This window comes from Hemiscyllium ocellatum, chromosome 10 (genome assembly GCF_020745735.1).
Source record: "Hemiscyllium ocellatum isolate sHemOce1 chromosome 10, sHemOce1.pat.X.cur, whole genome shotgun sequence".
Taxonomy (NCBI): Eukaryota; Metazoa; Chordata; class Chondrichthyes; order Orectolobiformes; family Hemiscylliidae; genus Hemiscyllium; species Hemiscyllium ocellatum.
Window position 1 is genome coordinate 26,398,728 of NC_083410.1, and position 18,199 is coordinate 26,416,926.

The following is an 18,199-nucleotide window of genomic DNA, read 5'->3' on the forward strand; positions in this document are numbered from 1 at the left end:
ATAATATCGTATATTTTTTCAACAGATCTTTTTGTTGTGTTGTGACCGTATTGCCCATTCCCATTAGTATTCTCAGAGTCCACAATCTTCTGCATGTTGTGTTGCAATAAAACCTTGTATTTGTGCAGTCAGTGCAAAATTAGATCTTACTGTGCTGCGTGATTGAGGGGGTAGAGAAACAAAGCATTTCATGATGACAACTTGAGACTTCAGACTGGACAGGTGATGTCTTCCATGTTGTGCATCATTTCTCATCAAGGGTTTAGGGGTATGTTCTTCTCCAAAAGCTGGAAACATCTTTTTGTACCACCGCAAAACATGCTGACTTTACATTTCTGTGTATTGACCCATAACCTTCAGAGCTGCTTGCCAGTCCAGTGGTTTTACCTGTCTATTCTAGTTTAATGTGTGCCTTTTTCTAATGCTTTCAGTAGGATTATGCACTTTAAAAGATAATACACTTTGTAAATAAGATTCCATAAAGGGGCAGAATCCTAATCTCCCTTATTTATCAAACATTATAATTTTTATTAGCATTTTCTGTAATTTTTTTGTAATAGATTTACATGAGTGCTGTTAACCTTGGGAACTGGCTAGAAAGAGTCACTGGGTCTAACAGTGTGAGGAGAATAAATTAACATGCTGTTAATTCTTTTTTTATCAATACTACTTTGATCACTCTCTCTCTCTGAACTTCCCTTTTGTTCAGTTTAAGCTTCAACCTTTTATTCTATATCCTGTCCCTCACTGCATATATGTTATGTCAAATTCAATATTGTTGCACAGTTGCAATTTCAACTTGTTTTTTCTTGATATTTTTGGAACACAGGACTCCTCACCTCCTTCAGCACTTCTTAAGTAGTAAGTCTACAGGTTTTTAAAACCCAAACTTGACAATATTTAACTAATATTTCCTGATTCTTACTTTTTAAAAAACCTTTATGTTGTTTTGTAATGTGAATCTTTGCCTAGTTTCTGAAAAAAAAATGTCCCGCCTGCATCAGATCTTTGCCTCTTTCAGTCACCTTGACAAAGTTACTCATGCCGATGGCACTGATATAATGATGTTAATTCAGCTCCCTCACACTGTCAGGCTCAGTCTCTGTCAGTTTTGGAGTACTGAACAAATTTTCCCCCAAGCACCAGTAATGCATTTATCTTTTAGACTGTGTTTGTACCCGTGTGTGATAACTATTGTATCTTTAAAATAAAATACATTGATCACACCAACCTAAAAAAAAAGAAATAAAAGTTGCTTGTCCAAGCTCCTCAATACAGTCTTCCAGACATCTATTAGAATGTGAATCATATTTCGTAACTGCATTGACTTTGTTGTAATCAATACATAGGTGTTGCATTCCATTGGCAGCATTACTATGCGTGAGCTCCATTTGCTGTAACTTAGTTTGATTAAGTGTCTAAGCATGTTTTCAATCTTTTTTTTGCACCTGTGCCAATTTTTGTGGGTTAGGTCCATAAGGGTATTGCTTAATTGGAAGAGCATGTCCTATTTCTGCATCAGGCATAATCATGTTAGTAGTTCCCAATTTATTCTCACATATTCTCAGTGTGATTGTAATAACTCTTTCAGGTCATATTGATTTTACTTTGGAAGGAAATAATTTATCTCAATTTTGAGAACTTCCTCATTATCCAATTTAGTTTGAGGAATATCAAGTTCAAATTTATCTGGATTTGGTTCTTGCCTCCAAGTTGTAACAAGTACAACATTCTCCTTTTGCTTTCCTTCCCTATCAAATCACCTTTTCAGCATATCCAAATTGCACTGAGTTTTCCTTCTACTTGGTGTTCTTACGAAACAATTCACCTTATTCAATTTTCTTTAAATTTGATTAGGCCCACTAAAGCTTGCTTTTAAAGGTACACCTACAATTGGTAGTAATACTAACATATTATCTCCTGTAGCAAAACAATGAATTTTAGATTTCATGTCTGCTCCCTATTCCATCACATGCTACTTTTAAATGCTGTCTAGCCAACTCACCCGCTCTGTTTAAACTTTCCATAAAAGTTGACATGTAGTTCAAATGTGTGGTCTCTGAACTCTGACTGACTAATTTTTCCTAGATTAATTATAGTGGTCCTCTCAACTCATGTCTGACAACTTATTCAAATGTACTGAATATAGTTGATTAATCAGTTACATCTCTAATTGCAAAAAGTACAGATAGAATTAAAGAATCCTTACAATACAGAAGCAGGCCATTTGGCCCACCAAGTTCACACAGCCCTCTGAAGGACAACCTTGTAACCTTGCATTTCCTTTGGCTAAGCCAGCAAGCCTGCACATCCCAGGATACTATGGGTAATTTAGCAGGCCACTCTACCTAACCTGCACATCTTTGGACTCTGGGAGGAAACCCATGTAGTCACAGGGAGAATGTGCAAACTCCACATACACAGTCGCTCAATAGTGGAATTGAACCCAGGTCCTTGGTGCTGTGAGGCTAAAATGCTAACCACTGAGCAGTCAGGCCACCTCAAATGGAATTCCTTTATCCCAATCCTCAGGACAGTCACAACCATAAGCCCTCTTTATAGTCTTTAAAGTTTGACACCACCATCCTGATGCTCCTTGCAATTCTGGGGATGAAATGCTGTTGATTTAAATTGTTTTATTCCTAAGCCATCCATAACTTCCTTCAATAATTTTGACCCTTGGTCTGATTGTATTTCTGTGGATCGTCCTTATCTATGAATGAGTCTTCCACAATACGTTTACCTGTGATGTTGAGCAATGGAATGGCCTTTGAAAATCTAGTAGAGACATCCATTATGGTCAACAAATATTAATTCCCACTTTTTTTGTTTTAGCGAGGGGTACTGAGCAATCAATTAAGACTCTTGTGAAACGTTCCTCTGAAGCTGGGACAGCTATTAATGGTGCTGGTTTTATCATTGCCTGAGGTTTTCCTATTACCTGACATGTATTACATGTCTGGGAAAATTCAACCACATTTCTATGCAGTCCAGGCCAATAAAATGTTTTTGTATTTTGGCTTGAAATTTCCTTACTCTTAAAAGACCTCGTGCTGGTACCTCATTTGCAACCCACAACACCTCCTTTCTATAAACTACTGGTAATAATAACTTAATGAACTTCTGTCTATTTTTCATTTGCCTGAACATATAATGGTCTCTATTTCCTCATCAAGACTTCATTTTTAAGATAGTTATATTCTGGGATACTCTCAGCTTATTCTGCGTATGCTTTTTGATACAACTGCTGTATTATTCCATCATTTTGTTGTAACTCAACTAATCTCTCCAAGCTAAAAATATCCACTTTTTCGAACACCCATTCTTGATTTTTCTCAACCATTTGATCAAAAACAGTTTCTGATAGAGAACTTCAACATCCTTATCTGTATTCTTTGATTTCTCTTCCTGTTCCAACCTGTGGCATTTTCATCTTGTTACTACACAGTCAGGGAAAATCCCTACTTACGGTAACATCTCCATTGTCTGATTTTCCACTGACCTTTCAATCACAGTGGGCATCACTCCCACCTGTGATCTAGCCACATCGTTCCCGAGGATAAACTGTATCTCCAGAACCGAGAATTTCTCTATTACTCCTACCCCAACTTTGACACTTTTCACCAGACTCTCCAATCTCACGTTATACAATGGAACACTACTCCTCCTACCATGAATTACACATCTTATCACCTTCTCTGGTAATTTTCCTTCCAAAGTACATACCTCCTTATCACTCACCATCAAAATTAACTTGCTCCTATATCTCTTAGAATTTTAATTTCTTTATCTGTTTCTCGTGGTACACTTGAGTAAATCTTACCAACGCTGGTTAATTCTTTAAAGAAATCTGGTACTCTCTTATTAACCAATCTGTGACCAGACTGCACATTCTTTTGCAGCTCTTTAACTTCCATTGGATCTCCTTTACCACTTTAGTAAGCCCCACTGGATTATCTTATTTTACCACATCTGTTTTCCCAATTCTTTTCTTAAACCATCAAAACTGTGACTTCATGTGTCCTAATTTATTACAGTGAAAACAGCTGAGGCCTTTTTACTCCTCTCACTCCCATCCCACCCCGGCCATGGGTTTCCTTTTTACCCTGTTATTTACTATCTTTAGTATCTTCAATGAGATCTCCTGTTCCTTTGCAACCTGTGGGATTCTCTTTTCCCTAATTTCTATCCCTCACAGATTGTAGTTGATGTTCGAAGCCAACCTTTGATTTATGAACTAACTCATAATCGTCAGCCATTTCTCTTGCTATTCTTGCAACCCTCTGCTCTTCCACATGAGTTCTCACTATTTCAGGCAGTGAATTTTTGAACTCATTCAAAATAACAGTTCTCTCTGAGAGCTACATGTCAGATTTATTTTCAATATTCTTATGAACTGTCAAAGTTACTTTGTTTGATCCTTTCAAACTCTGACTATGTTTGACTATGTTCCCTCCTTAGATTCCTAAAATGTTACCTGTAGCTTCTGGCACTAGCTCATATGCACTTGAGATGGCTTTTTTCACCTTATCATACTCCCTAGTTACCTGTTCTGATAGTGATGCAAATCACTCACTTGCTCTACCTACCAATTTTGTTTGAATCAACATTACCCATATGGTCACTAGCCATTTCATTTTTTTAGCCACTTTCTCAAATAAAATGAAAATGGCTTCTATGTCCTTCTCATAAAACTTTCGTAATGTTTTGACATATTTAAACAGATCCCCATCATGCTTTGGCTGTGATGGGTTTGCTCTTCATCACTGTTCCCATCATTCCTCCTACCTTTGCCACTTTAAGAAAAGTTTTCCTCTTTCATTACCAATTTCTGAAGTTCAAAACCTTTCATTTTCTCCTTCACTTCTGCTAGAGTCTTCCTTTTTTTTTCTTTTTACTCTGATTTTAATTGTAAATCAAACTGTTTCAATTTTTTCTCTCTTTTTTTCCTTTTCCATTGCCTCTAATTCAAGCTGCTTCATTTGCAATTGAATTTTAGGAATTTCCAATGATTCTGTTTGCATTCCTAGCAATTGTAAATATAGAGCTATTGCCGCAATTATCTCACCTTTCATCACAGACAGAAGCGACTCAAACTTCAGCTTGTTTGCCAATTCTGTAAGTTTTTCCTTGCTCACTTTCTGTAAAATACTTTAAGTAACACCTTCCATCTTCAGGAAACTCTTAGTGACTGACAGAGCCATTATTACACAAGGCACACCCTGTTTAAACTAAACAGGTGCAACACCAAAAAAAAACACGAACACTCACCACTCGCCGTCTTTGAGTCCAATAATCCTAAACCCAACCTGGAATTGGTGATTTTGATTCTGACAAGACTCCCCAATTCGGTATTGACAAGACCAAACCCTTTTCAAATGTATCAAGGAGATTGCCTGGACCTTTCTTTTATTTAAAAGCAAGTGCAAGGTGTTGTGTTCTGGATGTAATTTGACTATCACACTAATCCACTTTCAGCAAAACACATTTTATTCTTACTCTACAATTAAAATGCAAATAAAAGAAAGCAGAATTAGTCTAAGTTTAACTCCATTGGAAAACCTAACAAAATAATAGAGTATGTAACTACTAAACAGCAACTGTTCCAATAACACCCCATAGACTTGCCCTTGGCAAATGCAAATTCAGTAAAATAGATTATCTCACATGCAGTGTTTCTCCAGTCCAGGAGAAAAGAACATCAAGAGGAAATTCTGTCAGAGAGAACTCAAGTGTTTTGCTGTAGCAGGGAGAAACCACTGAAAACTAAACTCAAACTTTGGTTCTTTTGGAGCCTGACTTCAACCATTCATGCTGCTTCTATTACAGTCAGAATTATACAGCACGGAAACAGACCCTTGGGTCCAACCCGTCTGCGCTGACCAAATATCATAAACTAATCTCGTCCCATTTGCCAGCATTTGGCCCATATCTCTGTAAACCCTTCCTTTTTATATACCGAAGCTTTTAAATGTGGTAATTCTACCAACCTCCATCACTTCCTCTGGCAGCTTGATCCATAGTCGGACCACCCCCTGCATGAAAAAGTTGCCCCTCAGGTCCCCTCGTAAATGTTTCCCCTCTCACCTTAAACCTATGCTTGAGGAAAAGACCTTGGCTATTCATGTATCCATCCTCTTCATGATTTTATAAACCTCTATAAGGTCACCCCTCAGCCTCCGATACTCCAGGGAAAAAAGCCTCAATCCAATCAGCCTCTTGCGATCGCTCAAACCCACCAATCCCAGTAATATTCTTATAAGACTTTTCTGAACCCTTTCAAGTTTAACAATATCATATCAATAGCAGGGACACCAGAGTTGAACGCAGTATTCCAAAAGTGGCCTTACAAATATCCTGCAACATGATGTCCCAACATCTATGCTCAGATCACTGATCAATAAAGGCAAATGTGCCAAATACCAGCTTCACCACCCTGTCTACCTGCCACCCTGCACCCTAGATCTTTGTTCAGCAACACTCATCAGGGCCTTACCATGAAATGTGTACTTCCTGCATTGGTTTGCTTTAGCAAAATGTAACATCTCATAAATTAAACTGCCTCTCCTAGCCCATGGCCCATCTGCTCAAAGTCCTATTTTACTCTAATATACAGAGGAACTTTGATTATCCAAACAACATGGGCGGGCACTATTTCATTCGGATAATTGATTATTCAGTTAATTGATTTCCTCTGGGGCTCGGAGTTTTCTGTGAAGTCTGCTTCCCATTCAGGAGGCTAGGCAGCAACACACTGCATGCGAGACCCCACACCCTACCCGCCCCCAACCCCGGCTGCTCACACCCAGCCCCCTGCCCGCACCACAATCCCATTCGCTCGCACCCCGCCCGTCTGCCAGCCCCCAACCTCATCCACCCTCATCCCGCACCTCTGCCCGGCCCCAACACCGTCCACCCTCACCCCACCCCCAACCCTGTCCTCACCGACTCCTGTCCATACCAACCCCATCCACCCTCACCCCATCCCCAACCCTGTTCTCACTGACCCCTGCCCACCCCAACCCCGTCCACTCTCACCCCACCCCCAACCCTGTCCTCATGACCCCTGTCTGCCCATAACCCCGTCCACCCTCACCCCACTCCCAACCCTGTCCACACCGACCCCTGCCCGCACCAACCCCGTCCACCCTCACCCCAACCCCAACCCTGTCCTCACTGACCCCTGCCTGCCCCCAACCCCATCCGTTCCCACCCCACCCCCAACCCTGTACTCACCGACCCCTGCCTGCCCCCAACCCTGTACACCCTCATCCCACCCCCAACCCTGTCCTCACCAACCCCCGCCTGACCCCAACCCAGCCCTCCCTCACTCCACCCCTAACCCTATTCTCACCGCCCCCTGCCCGCCCCCAACCTCGTTCACCCTCACCCCACCCCCAACCCTGCCCTCACCGACCCCTGCCTGCCCCCAATCCTGTCCACCCTCACCCCACCCCACCCCAACCCTGTCCTCACTGACTCCTGCCTGACCCAACCCTGTCCACCCTCACCCCACCCCCAACCCTGACCTCACCGACCCCTGTCTGCCCACAACCCCGTCCACCCTCACCCCACCCCCAACCCTGTCCTCACTGAGCCCTTCCCGCCGCTAACCCCCTCCACCCTCACCCCACCCCCAACTCTGTCCTTACCACTCCCCCAGCCGCACCCAACCCCGTCCGCTCCCACCCGCCCCCCTCGCCTGCCACCAACCACACCCATCCTCATCCCACACCCTCCAAGGGCAGCCGGTGTGGACACCAGCAGTAAAACTGCTGCTGCCTTTGTGGAGTAAGACTCCAAATAGCATGCATACACACACACACACACACCCCTCTTTGAAAGGTTCCACCTCTGCTCTTACAGGACAATGTTGCAGAGATTATCTGGGGAAGGAGGGTTTAGGGTTCCCCTCTGTGAAGAACTCCAGTGTCGGGGGAGAGAGAGAGGGCAGGGGGTCAGTCATTTGGAGACATTGCCTGGACTTTCCAGGACTGTTCCCAGCAGCATTTCAGTGAGCCAAGTTCATTTTTCATCATTGTACCTGTAAACAAAAGATGCGAACAGGGTTGAAATAACTCTTTGATGTAACGTTTCTATCAGAACCTTGAGATCCCCTTCGGCTAATCTGATATTCAAGGTTCCTCTGTAACCTTCTTATCATAGAGTCCCTACAGTGTGGAAACAGTCCCTTTGGCTCAACAAATCCACTCCAACCCTCTGAAGAGTATCCCACACAAACCCATTACCTTACATTTACTCCTGACTAATGCACCTAACCTACATACCCCTGAACACTATGGGCAATTTAGCATGGCCAGTTTACCTAACTGCATATCTTTCGATTGTTGGAGGAAACTGGAACACCTGGAGGAAACTCATGCAGGCATGGGGAGAATGTGAGAACTCCACACAGACAGTCACCTGAGGCTGGAATTGAACCCGGGTGATGTGAGGCAGCAGTGCTAACCACTGAGCAACCATGCCACCCTGTAAATTGTCCACTGTCTTCACTATTCACTGCACCACTAAGTTTCGTGCAATCTGCAGACTCAGTAACCATATCTCCTACATTCATGACCAAATCATTTATAAAAATGATGAAAAGCAGTGGACCTAGCACCAATTCTTGCACCATACTGCTGGTCACAGGTCTCCAGTCCGAAAAACAACCCTCTACCACCACCTCTGTCTCTTACCTTTGATCCAATTTTGTATCCAATTGGCTAGGTCCCCCGCATTCCATGTTATCTAACCTTGCTACTGAGTCTACCATGTGGAATCTTGTTGAATGCCTTGCTGAAATCCATATAAACAATGTCTATTGCTCTGCCTTCTTCAGACGTCTTTGTCACCTCTTTAAGAAACTCAATCAAGTTGGTGAGACCCGATTTCCCACGCACAAAGCCATGCTGCCTATCCCGCATTAGTTCTTGCCTTTCCAAAAGCAAGTAAATTCTGTCCTTCAGAATCCCCTCCAACAACTTTAACTGCCTCTGACATCAGGTCACTAGTCTATCGTTCCCTGGCTTTTCGTTCCCACCTTTCATAAATAATAGCACCACATTAACTAACCTCCAGTCTTTCAGCACCTCTACTGTGGCTGTCAATGATGCAAAATCTCAGCAAGGGATCCAGCAATCTCTTTTTAGCTTTCCACAAAGCTTTGCGATATATCTGATCAGGCCCCAGGTGTTGATCTACCTTTATGCATTTTAAAACCTCCAGCACCTCCTTTTCTATAACATGGACACTTATCAAGACATCGCTATTTATTTCCCCAAGTTCACTATCTTCCATGTCCTTCTCCACAGTAAATACTGACGCAAAATATTAGTTTAGTACCTCACCCATCTCCTGTGATTGGACACATTGTTCCAAGTTAAAGAAATCCCAATGCCTCACAAGCTGTTTATTGTCATGTAATAGACCATGTTACTCTCCTGTCTCAACCTTATTCATTCAAAAAAAGGTCAAAATACCCCTTAAAAGCCATCATATTATCACACTATTCAACCCATACTAGTCCATTCATCCTAGACGATTCTTTCATTTCTCTCCCTCATGGTAGCATCTACATTTTTTGGAAAGGATTTTGACTTTCATGTCTGCAACTCTATCTGCATACCCCTGTCTGCAACTCCAGAAGTTGAATACTTTGTTAAAAAACATAAATTTTGGGGGATCCAAGATGGCGGCGACCCAGCAAGACTGAGTCCACAGTGCTCTACCCAAAACTTGGGAAAAGTGGGCTATCCACCCCCACCACACTCACTAAACCATTTATAATAGTTGTTAACCTTAAATAGTTACCTATTAGTACATTTAAATAGTCTAATACTAGCTGGAAAATGAGTAAAGGGAAGGGAACAGGCGGCTCTAAGAAAGCAGGGACCCCTCCCCCACCCTCTCCCTCTTCATCTGCAACAAAGGTGTCTTCAGCTACTTCAGGAGATTTACCAATGAAGATGAGCTTTGAGGAGATGTTTGCCAGGTGGGAGGCGAAGATTGATGCTTTTATCGATGAGTCTCGGCAGAGCAGAAAAGCACTATCAGCCGAGCTGCAGAAGCAGGGCAGAGACATTCAGGAATTGGAGTGCCGAGTCAGAGAGGTGGAGTCGAAGGCCGCAGCCTCAGAGACTGGGATAAAATCAACAGCCGACCACATCTGTTTTCTCGAGAATCGAGTCCAGAACCTAGAAAACCACATTGATGACCTCGAAAATCGATGTCGTAGAAAAAATATTCGGTTGTTGGGCCTGCCCGAGCAGGAAGAGGGAGGTCAGCTGACAGCATTCTTAGAGCATTGGCTGCCACAACTTTTAAATCTGCATACTGGATCAGGCCAGGTAAGGGTAGAATGGGCCTACCGGGTCACAGTACGTGGGCCCGGCTCAACCCAGCGCCCACGCCCGGTCCTGTTCCAGCTGCAGAGCTATAGGGAGAGGCAGATGCTCCTGGAAGCCTCAAGAAATCTGGGAAAAGATCCCCAAGCTATGACCCACAAAGGATCCAGGATCATGCTGTTCCAGGACTTCTCCCCAGCTTTGGTCCGAAAGAGGAAGGCATTCGATGAGGCGTAGAAGCGTTTAAGGGACTTAAATATCCAGTACTCCTTACGATATCCAGCGACGCTACGCCTTAGCCACGAAGGATCCATATATAACTTTGGATCACCGGAGAAGGCTAAGGAATTCTTGGACTCTCTTAAATAAACTGTAAGAGATTGTGGACGCTGGTCTGCCTTTCCCATTATTTTGGTTTACATCCCTTCATCTTTTCTTATCTTTCCCCCTATGTGTGTATGTATATATATATATATATATATATGTTGGGGCGTTTGGTTAATGTTGATGGGGAGAGGTGGTTACCTTATTCTATTTTACTTCTGTTTTTAGGAGCGGGGTTGTTTTTCTTTCCCCTGTTATTTTGTGGTATTATATTTAAGTATTACATGTTGAGATTGTAATCTTATAGTTATATATGGTATTAATATTCCCAAATATATTTAGATGTGGGTGTGGGTGGGGGTGGGGTGTTCACTGTTAACTCTAGCTTTATATTATATTTGAATTCTCCTCATTTTATTGAGGAACACCTGGGTCAAGGGTGGGGCACTGGTTGGAAGAGGGTAAGATGGACTGTGGGAGAGGAAGTGACGCTCCCTGGGAACAAGGAAGAAAATCTCCAATTCGGAATGTTTTATATTTTTTATACTTAGAAAGAGTTTTTTGTTATATTGTTTTGAGCGTATCAGAGAATCTTTACTTTTGTAAATCTTGTATGCTCCATGCTCGGGATGTTCTTGATAGGGTTTCCCCTCCCGAGGGGTCTCGGATCTGTCCAGATGATTATGGCTGAACAGTCGGTTAAGTGGTGCACCTGGAATGTCAGGGGGAGTAATTCGCCAGTTAAAAGGAAGAAAATATTATCAAATCTTAAGAAGGAGAGAGTTGATATAGCTCTCCTACAGGAGACACACCTGTCGGATAAAGAACACTTAAAATTACGACAGGGCGGATTTGATCAGGCCTTTTTTTCCTCTTTTAATTCAAAAAGCAGGGGAGTCGTTATCCTTGTCCGGAAGAACTTCCCTTTGAAAATTCTAAATCAGATAAAAGACGAATCTGGACGATATATTTTGATTAAAGCCCTCATAAATGGAGAGGAATATGGGATCTTAAATGTATACTGCCCCCCAGCACACCCCTTTAAATTCATAACGGAAGCTTTTTCAAAACTGATGGCCTTTGGTGCCCGTCATACAATTATAGGGGGAGACTTTAATTGTATTATGGATCCGGAAATAGACAGGATTCCCAAGAGTGCCGCTGGAGTATCTCCCAGATCTAGACAACTGGCGGACCTGAATAAAGAATTAGGATTGGTAGATGTATGGAGATGTCTCCATCCACAGGGTAGAGATTTTTCTTTCTACTCTAATCCACATAAATGTCACACAAGAATTGATATGTTTTTTGCCCCATCGATTTTTCTAAACTCTATAGCAACCTGTAAAATAGGTACTATAGCAATCTCTGACCATGCCGCTGTATACATGGAAACTAAGGTAAAGAACAATGGGACATCTGCTCGGCATTGGCGTATGGACCCCTTCCTGATAAAAGATAGCAAATTTTTAAAGTACTTCTCCCAAGAACTTAAAACTTTTTTAGAAATTAATACTGGTACGGCTAGCAATCCGTCAATGATGTGGGAGACCATCAAAGCTTATGCACGAGGTTTGATCATCTCCTATTCAGCGACCCAGAGGAAAATGAAGGGAGAGCAACAGCGTCTGCTTGAAGCTCGCCTAAAAGCAGCCGAAACAGCGTACGCTGATAGACCTTCTATCACAAAATTGCAGAGGATTACAGCTCTTAGGACAGCTTTAAACACCGCGCTTACTCAAACGGCTAAAAGGGAAATATTATTTGCGAAACAAAGATTATATGAATATGGCGACAAACCGGGTAGATACTTAGCATTTCTTGCAAAGAAAAAGAAAGCCCCTCAAACTATTCCGACCATCAAGGAAAGTACAGGTACCCTGACTCATGATCATAAAAAGATCAATGCGACCTTTAAAGAATTTTATTCTGAACTATATAGATCGCAGGATTGTGAAGATAGGATTAGGAGGATGCAGTCATTTTTTAAAAATTTGACCTTCCCGGGCCTGACTCCGGAACAGGTGTCGGCCCTAAATACCCCTTTAACAGTCCAAGAAATACTTGAGGCAATTAGGCAACTTCAGAGCGGAAAAGCACCGGGCCCGGATGGTTTTCAAGCTGAATTCTATAAAGAATTTACAGGAATATTGGTTGACCCACTTATGGATATGTATAATTTTGCGCATAGTCAGGTCTGTCTCCCGCCCACGCTGAAAGAAGCAAATACTTCTCTTATCCTCAAAAAAGGAAAAGACCCAGAAGATTGTGCATCTTACAGACCAATATCCTTACTAAATGTAGACTTTAAAATTCTCTCAAAAATGTTAGCACTAAGACTAGAAAGGGTACTGCCATATATTATAAAGGAGGACCAGACGGGATTTATTAAGGGCCGCAGATCATCCAATAATATCAGAAGGGTCTTGAATATGATCCAAGCCTGTCATCAGGGAAAGATACCAGGAGTAGTAATTTCATTGGATGCGGAAAAGGCATTTGATAGGGTTGAATGGTCATATTTATTTTACACATTGGAAAGGTTTGGCGTTGGACAGGTGTTTACCAAATGGGTTTCAACATTGTATAATGACCCCAAAGCAGCTGTTATTACTAATGGGTTAAGATCGGATGGCTTCAGTGTGGGTAGGGGCTGCCGTCAAGGATGTCCTCTCTCACCATTGTTGTTTACACTGATAATCGAACCATTAGCAGAAGCCATCCGGACTGATCCTAATATAACAGCCCCGAGGATTGGTACAGGTAAACACAAAATTACCCTCTATGCAGATGACGTTCTCTTATTCCTCAGTAATCCTTTAATGTCAGTGCCTCGTCTAATTCAAGTTATTAATACATTTAGTGCATTCTCAGGCTATAAAATTAATTTTTCAAAATCGGAAGCCATGCCAATGGGTGGTCTGGCTATGATACCCCACTTAATGGACGGATCCCCTTTTCCCTTCCATTGGTCCCTGGAGGGCTTCTTATATTTAGGTATTTTTATCACGCCAGTATTTGATCAGCTGTATAGGGCTAATTTTGTACAATTAATGGAAAGGATAAGGCAGGACCTCCAGCGATGGAGAGACCTTCCGATTTCCTGGCTAGGGAGAATAGCATTAATTAAAATGAATGTTCTGCCCCGTCTCTTATATCCTATGAGAATGCTCCCGCTGATGCTGCCAAGGCTAGCCCTACGTAAATTATATGGCTGGTTGGGCTCCTTTATTTGGAACCATAGACGGCCCCTTATTAAGCTGAAGAAGCTACAGCTTCCACAGGCAAGGGGAGGACTGGACTTCCCAGACTTTAGGAAATATCAGTTAAGCTCCCTACTAAGTTACATAGCTGATTGGGTTTCATCTGATCCACAATCAATTTGGCTGGATATCGAAGCCTCCCAAGTAAAATACCCACTTATTAACCTTTTATTTTCAGATAAGAGGAAAATCATTACAGACCACTGTAAAAGTCCCATAATATTAAACACAATTAAGGCCTGGAATATAATGCGGCAAAATGAGGGTAACTCACATAAAACATCCCCCCATGCACCAATAGTAGGCGCATGGGGATTCCAACCGGGGATTACAGATGCCACCTTTAAACTCTGGAGATCCAGGGGCATCTCATGCTTAGGGGACCTATTTAAAGATGGGATCCTGATGTCCTTTGAGCAGCTGCGTCTGAAATTCGGAATACCTAATGGGGATCTCTTTCGATACTTCCAAGTTCGAGATTATATACAGAGGAAGACTACATTAATAGATAGTCTTTATAAATCAGACAGAGAACGTAATGTCTTACGACCAGCGGGGGCATCCTCCGTTAGTACTATATACCATTTGCTACATGATGGAGTCTCAGGAGACATGGATGACCTGCTTAAAACATGGGAGCAGGACTTGGGGCTAGAAATCTCTGAGGATATGTGGAATGACATTTGGGAAAATGCTAGAAGAATTGCTATCTGTAACAGAACTCAGGCTATCCAACTAAAGATACTTCATAGGGCCCATATAGCTCCGGCTCGACTGGCAAAATTTAAGGCAGGAGCATCTCCAATGTGTCCTAAATGCAAAATAGAGGTGGGTACTCTTGTACATTGTCTGTGGACTTGTCAGAAAATCCGCAGATACTGGACTAAAGTGGCAAATACCCTGACAGAAATTTTAGGAACGGAAATTAGGGTGGACCCTGTATCTCTCCTTTTGGGCTTTTCGAACCTCTCATCTCTGGATATGCATGGGAAGAGACTATTTTCTATTCTCTCTTTCTGTGCAAGGAAAAATATTTTGGTGAACTGGGTGGCTGAGGGCCCCCCTGGACTTTCAAATTGGCACAGATTAATTATGGAATATATCCCCCTTGACTTCCTCACAAATATGGTGCACCGAAAGACTGAATTATTTTATAAAATATGGCAGCCCTTTTTGAATTATATAAATGCAGATATTTCGGCTATCCTAACAAGGGCTTTTATTGAGTGAAGATTTCAGACCGGGCTGCTCCGGGGCCCCTTGGGAGAGGAATCCTGCGCGAATACGGGTTTTATTATATTTGATGTTTATACATTCCGAGCATGTAAGAGACTTAGGTATACACTCTGGTTAGTTATAGGTTAGATTAGTAGAAAGTTGAGTTTTTTTTTTCTTTCTTTTTTCGTTTCTTTTTTTTCTTTTTTTGTTTTCTTTCTTTCTCTTTTCTTTGTTAAATTATGACTATTGTATATATGATTTAATTGTACATCAATGTTTGTATTTGAGAGTTTTGTTTATTTTTGTAAATTTGCAAAAATGTTAAATTTCAATAAAAATATCTACAAAAAAAACATAAATTTTAAAATCATACAATCGAAAGAGGATGTTCAACCTATCTAGTCCACACTGACCCTCCAAATAACATCCCACCCAAACCCAGCCCCCTACCCGATCCCCATAACCATGCATTTACCGTGACTAATCCACCGAGCCTACACACCCCTGGATGTTATGGGCAATTTAGCATGGCCAATCCACCTAATCTGCATGTCTTTGGGAGGAAACTGGAGGACCTGGAGGACCCGGAGAAAACCCACGTAGACATGAGGAGAACATGCAAATTCAGCGAAATAGTGATGGTGGATGAATATATGCATGCCATATTTTCTAAGAATTCTATTTCAGGTTAAATTTCATGTTGAATATTGTTGAAGAGCAAGACATTGTTACTGGTACTTTTCACGTTTCAGAACCCATCAGGATAAAATGGCTCCCAGATTTCCAATGATCATAACAGTTTGGGAGAAGGTTGGGTTTGATTGGCTGGAAACTTGACTTAGGCTGGCTGAGGCATTGCAACGGTGAAAGCAAGATGCAACTATAGGCTCCCCAAGCTCACGGGTAATTCAAAAGTTTTGCAAGGCTTGAACAACCTTTTATTTTTCCAAAAATTAAAAGACATGTAGCTTCTCGCATTCCTAAATGTATTATGACAAGCCTAGGGTCAATCAATTTTTTTTATAAGCATAAGGTTATACTTCCAATTAAAATTCAGTTAACTGAATCCCATTGTAACAATATTACAGCCAATTGCAGGGTTTTCTTCAGTTTTGGTATGCACTAAGGAAAAAATAATGAAGATACAACTTCAACATTTGCAACACCAGTAGAAGATTAAAACGGGATCATGGTCTGATACCATGCTTGTTCAATTGAAGTCTTGAATCATTAGCAATTATTTTTGGTGACTGTTTGAGTTCTTGATTTTCTACTCATTTTCAGGTCGGTTTTCCTTCTCTGGCTGTTCCAGTTCTGCATTAACAAATCTATCTGCTTCCTTCTACCACATGCAGGTTTTTGAAATACAAGCTTGTTTTGTGTGTTCCACTTATGGAAGTTGTTCTTTTAGGTTTGCTAATTATCATTGAGGTGCCATCTCTAATGTGTTAAATTTTGCATCAATTTGTAAGTCAAAATTGGAGATAGGCGCCTTTTCATGCCTGACCACGTTGACTTGTTTTGAAGCCTTTTGGTGAGATATTAATTCAGTTGAAGCATTTTCATTTGTTCCACATTGTTTCATGCTGCTTGGCAATCTTATATGGTCAGGTGAATGCTGGGACTGTTTAAGTCAATGCTTTGCCCCTATTAAAAACCATTTCAGTCCACAAGAATCCCAAACATTAGTAGGAGAATGAAATTCAAAAATTATTTTTCCGTATTTTATCATAATAAATGGTGGCTCAGTGGTTAGCACTTCTGCCTCACAGCGCCAGGGACCCAGGTTCGATTCCAGCCTCTGGCGACTGTCTTGTGTTGAGTTTGCACATTGTACCCATGTCTGTGTGGGTTTCCTTTGGGTGCTTTGGTTACCTCCCACAGTCTAAAGATGTGCTAGTTAGGTGAACTGGCCATGCAAAATTGTCCATACTGTTCAGGGATGTGTAGGTTAGGTGCATTAGTCAGGGGTAAATGTAGAGTAATAGGGTAGGGAAATGGGTCTGGAATGGGTTACTCTTCGGTGGGGAGGGGGGTCAGTGGACTTGTTGGGCCTAATGACCTGTTTCCACACTGTAAGGATTTTATGATTACAAACTCAACTGATTGGTTGGTCAGACACAAGCCTACGTTCACCAGAGAAAATACACAATGAGACTTAAATGGCTCCAACGTTGGTTTACCTTGTAGTCTTGTAAATAAGGCCTTAGCCACTTGCTCACTTTGCTAGTTTGATGAAGTCATGGAGTACATTGAAGCCAATCTGCAGGACAATGACTGTCCTGTTTAGATCATTGTTGCTGTGTATCATGCAAACTTACATGAAGGCTAAACGCTGGCACATTTGGACCTGAGAAATGCCCTGTGTGCCTTCAATTATCCTGGCAAGGTAAAATATCTCAAAACCAAGAGAACAATGCTGAAAACATTCATGGGAATGGTTCCATGGATTGAGAGCATCAGTGAGTTTTTTAGACTGGTTTCCTTCATAAAGAAAAGTTGGAAAGGAAATTTGATAGAGGTGTTCAAAGTCACAAGGCATCCATACTCAAATATCTACTTTGTTACGTTGTAAAATCATAAAGTAAACAAAAACCCATTTGCTACAAAAGAAACTGTTGCAAAATATATCACCATAGACCCATATGTCATTGACGCAATATTCAAAATTCAAACTTAAATAACAATTAATATATATCTGTCACAGTTTATACCACAGCTCCTCCAAAGAAGAAGGAAATTGTGTCTTGAAGGCATTTTCATTATTCAATAAAAGGTATCTTACATCCAATTCTCTGTCATACTGACAGTACTAACACATTAACATTAAATCTGCAATAAATTACTTTTACGTAATTTAATTTGTACCATATCCCCCAGACTCTTCCACATGTGGTGTCAATGAAGCATCCATAATGACTTGTTCCTTTCCAGGTACATGAATGATTTTCAAATTGTTGATTGGAGATTTAAGCTCCATTGAAATAATTATACGTTTTTATCCCAGGCAGAAAAGGATAGGGCCTGTTTAGATAACAGTTTCTTTCA

The 18,199-nt window shown here is 41.5% G+C and overlaps 1 protein-coding gene across 1 annotated transcript in view; it reads left to right on the plus strand.

Annotated features, from left to right (window-relative positions):
* The window catches only part of LOC132819359 (kynurenine 3-monooxygenase-like), a 78,973-nt gene that overhangs the window by 24,927 nt on the left and 35,847 nt on the right, over positions 1-18,199 (plus strand). The window lies entirely within an intron of this gene.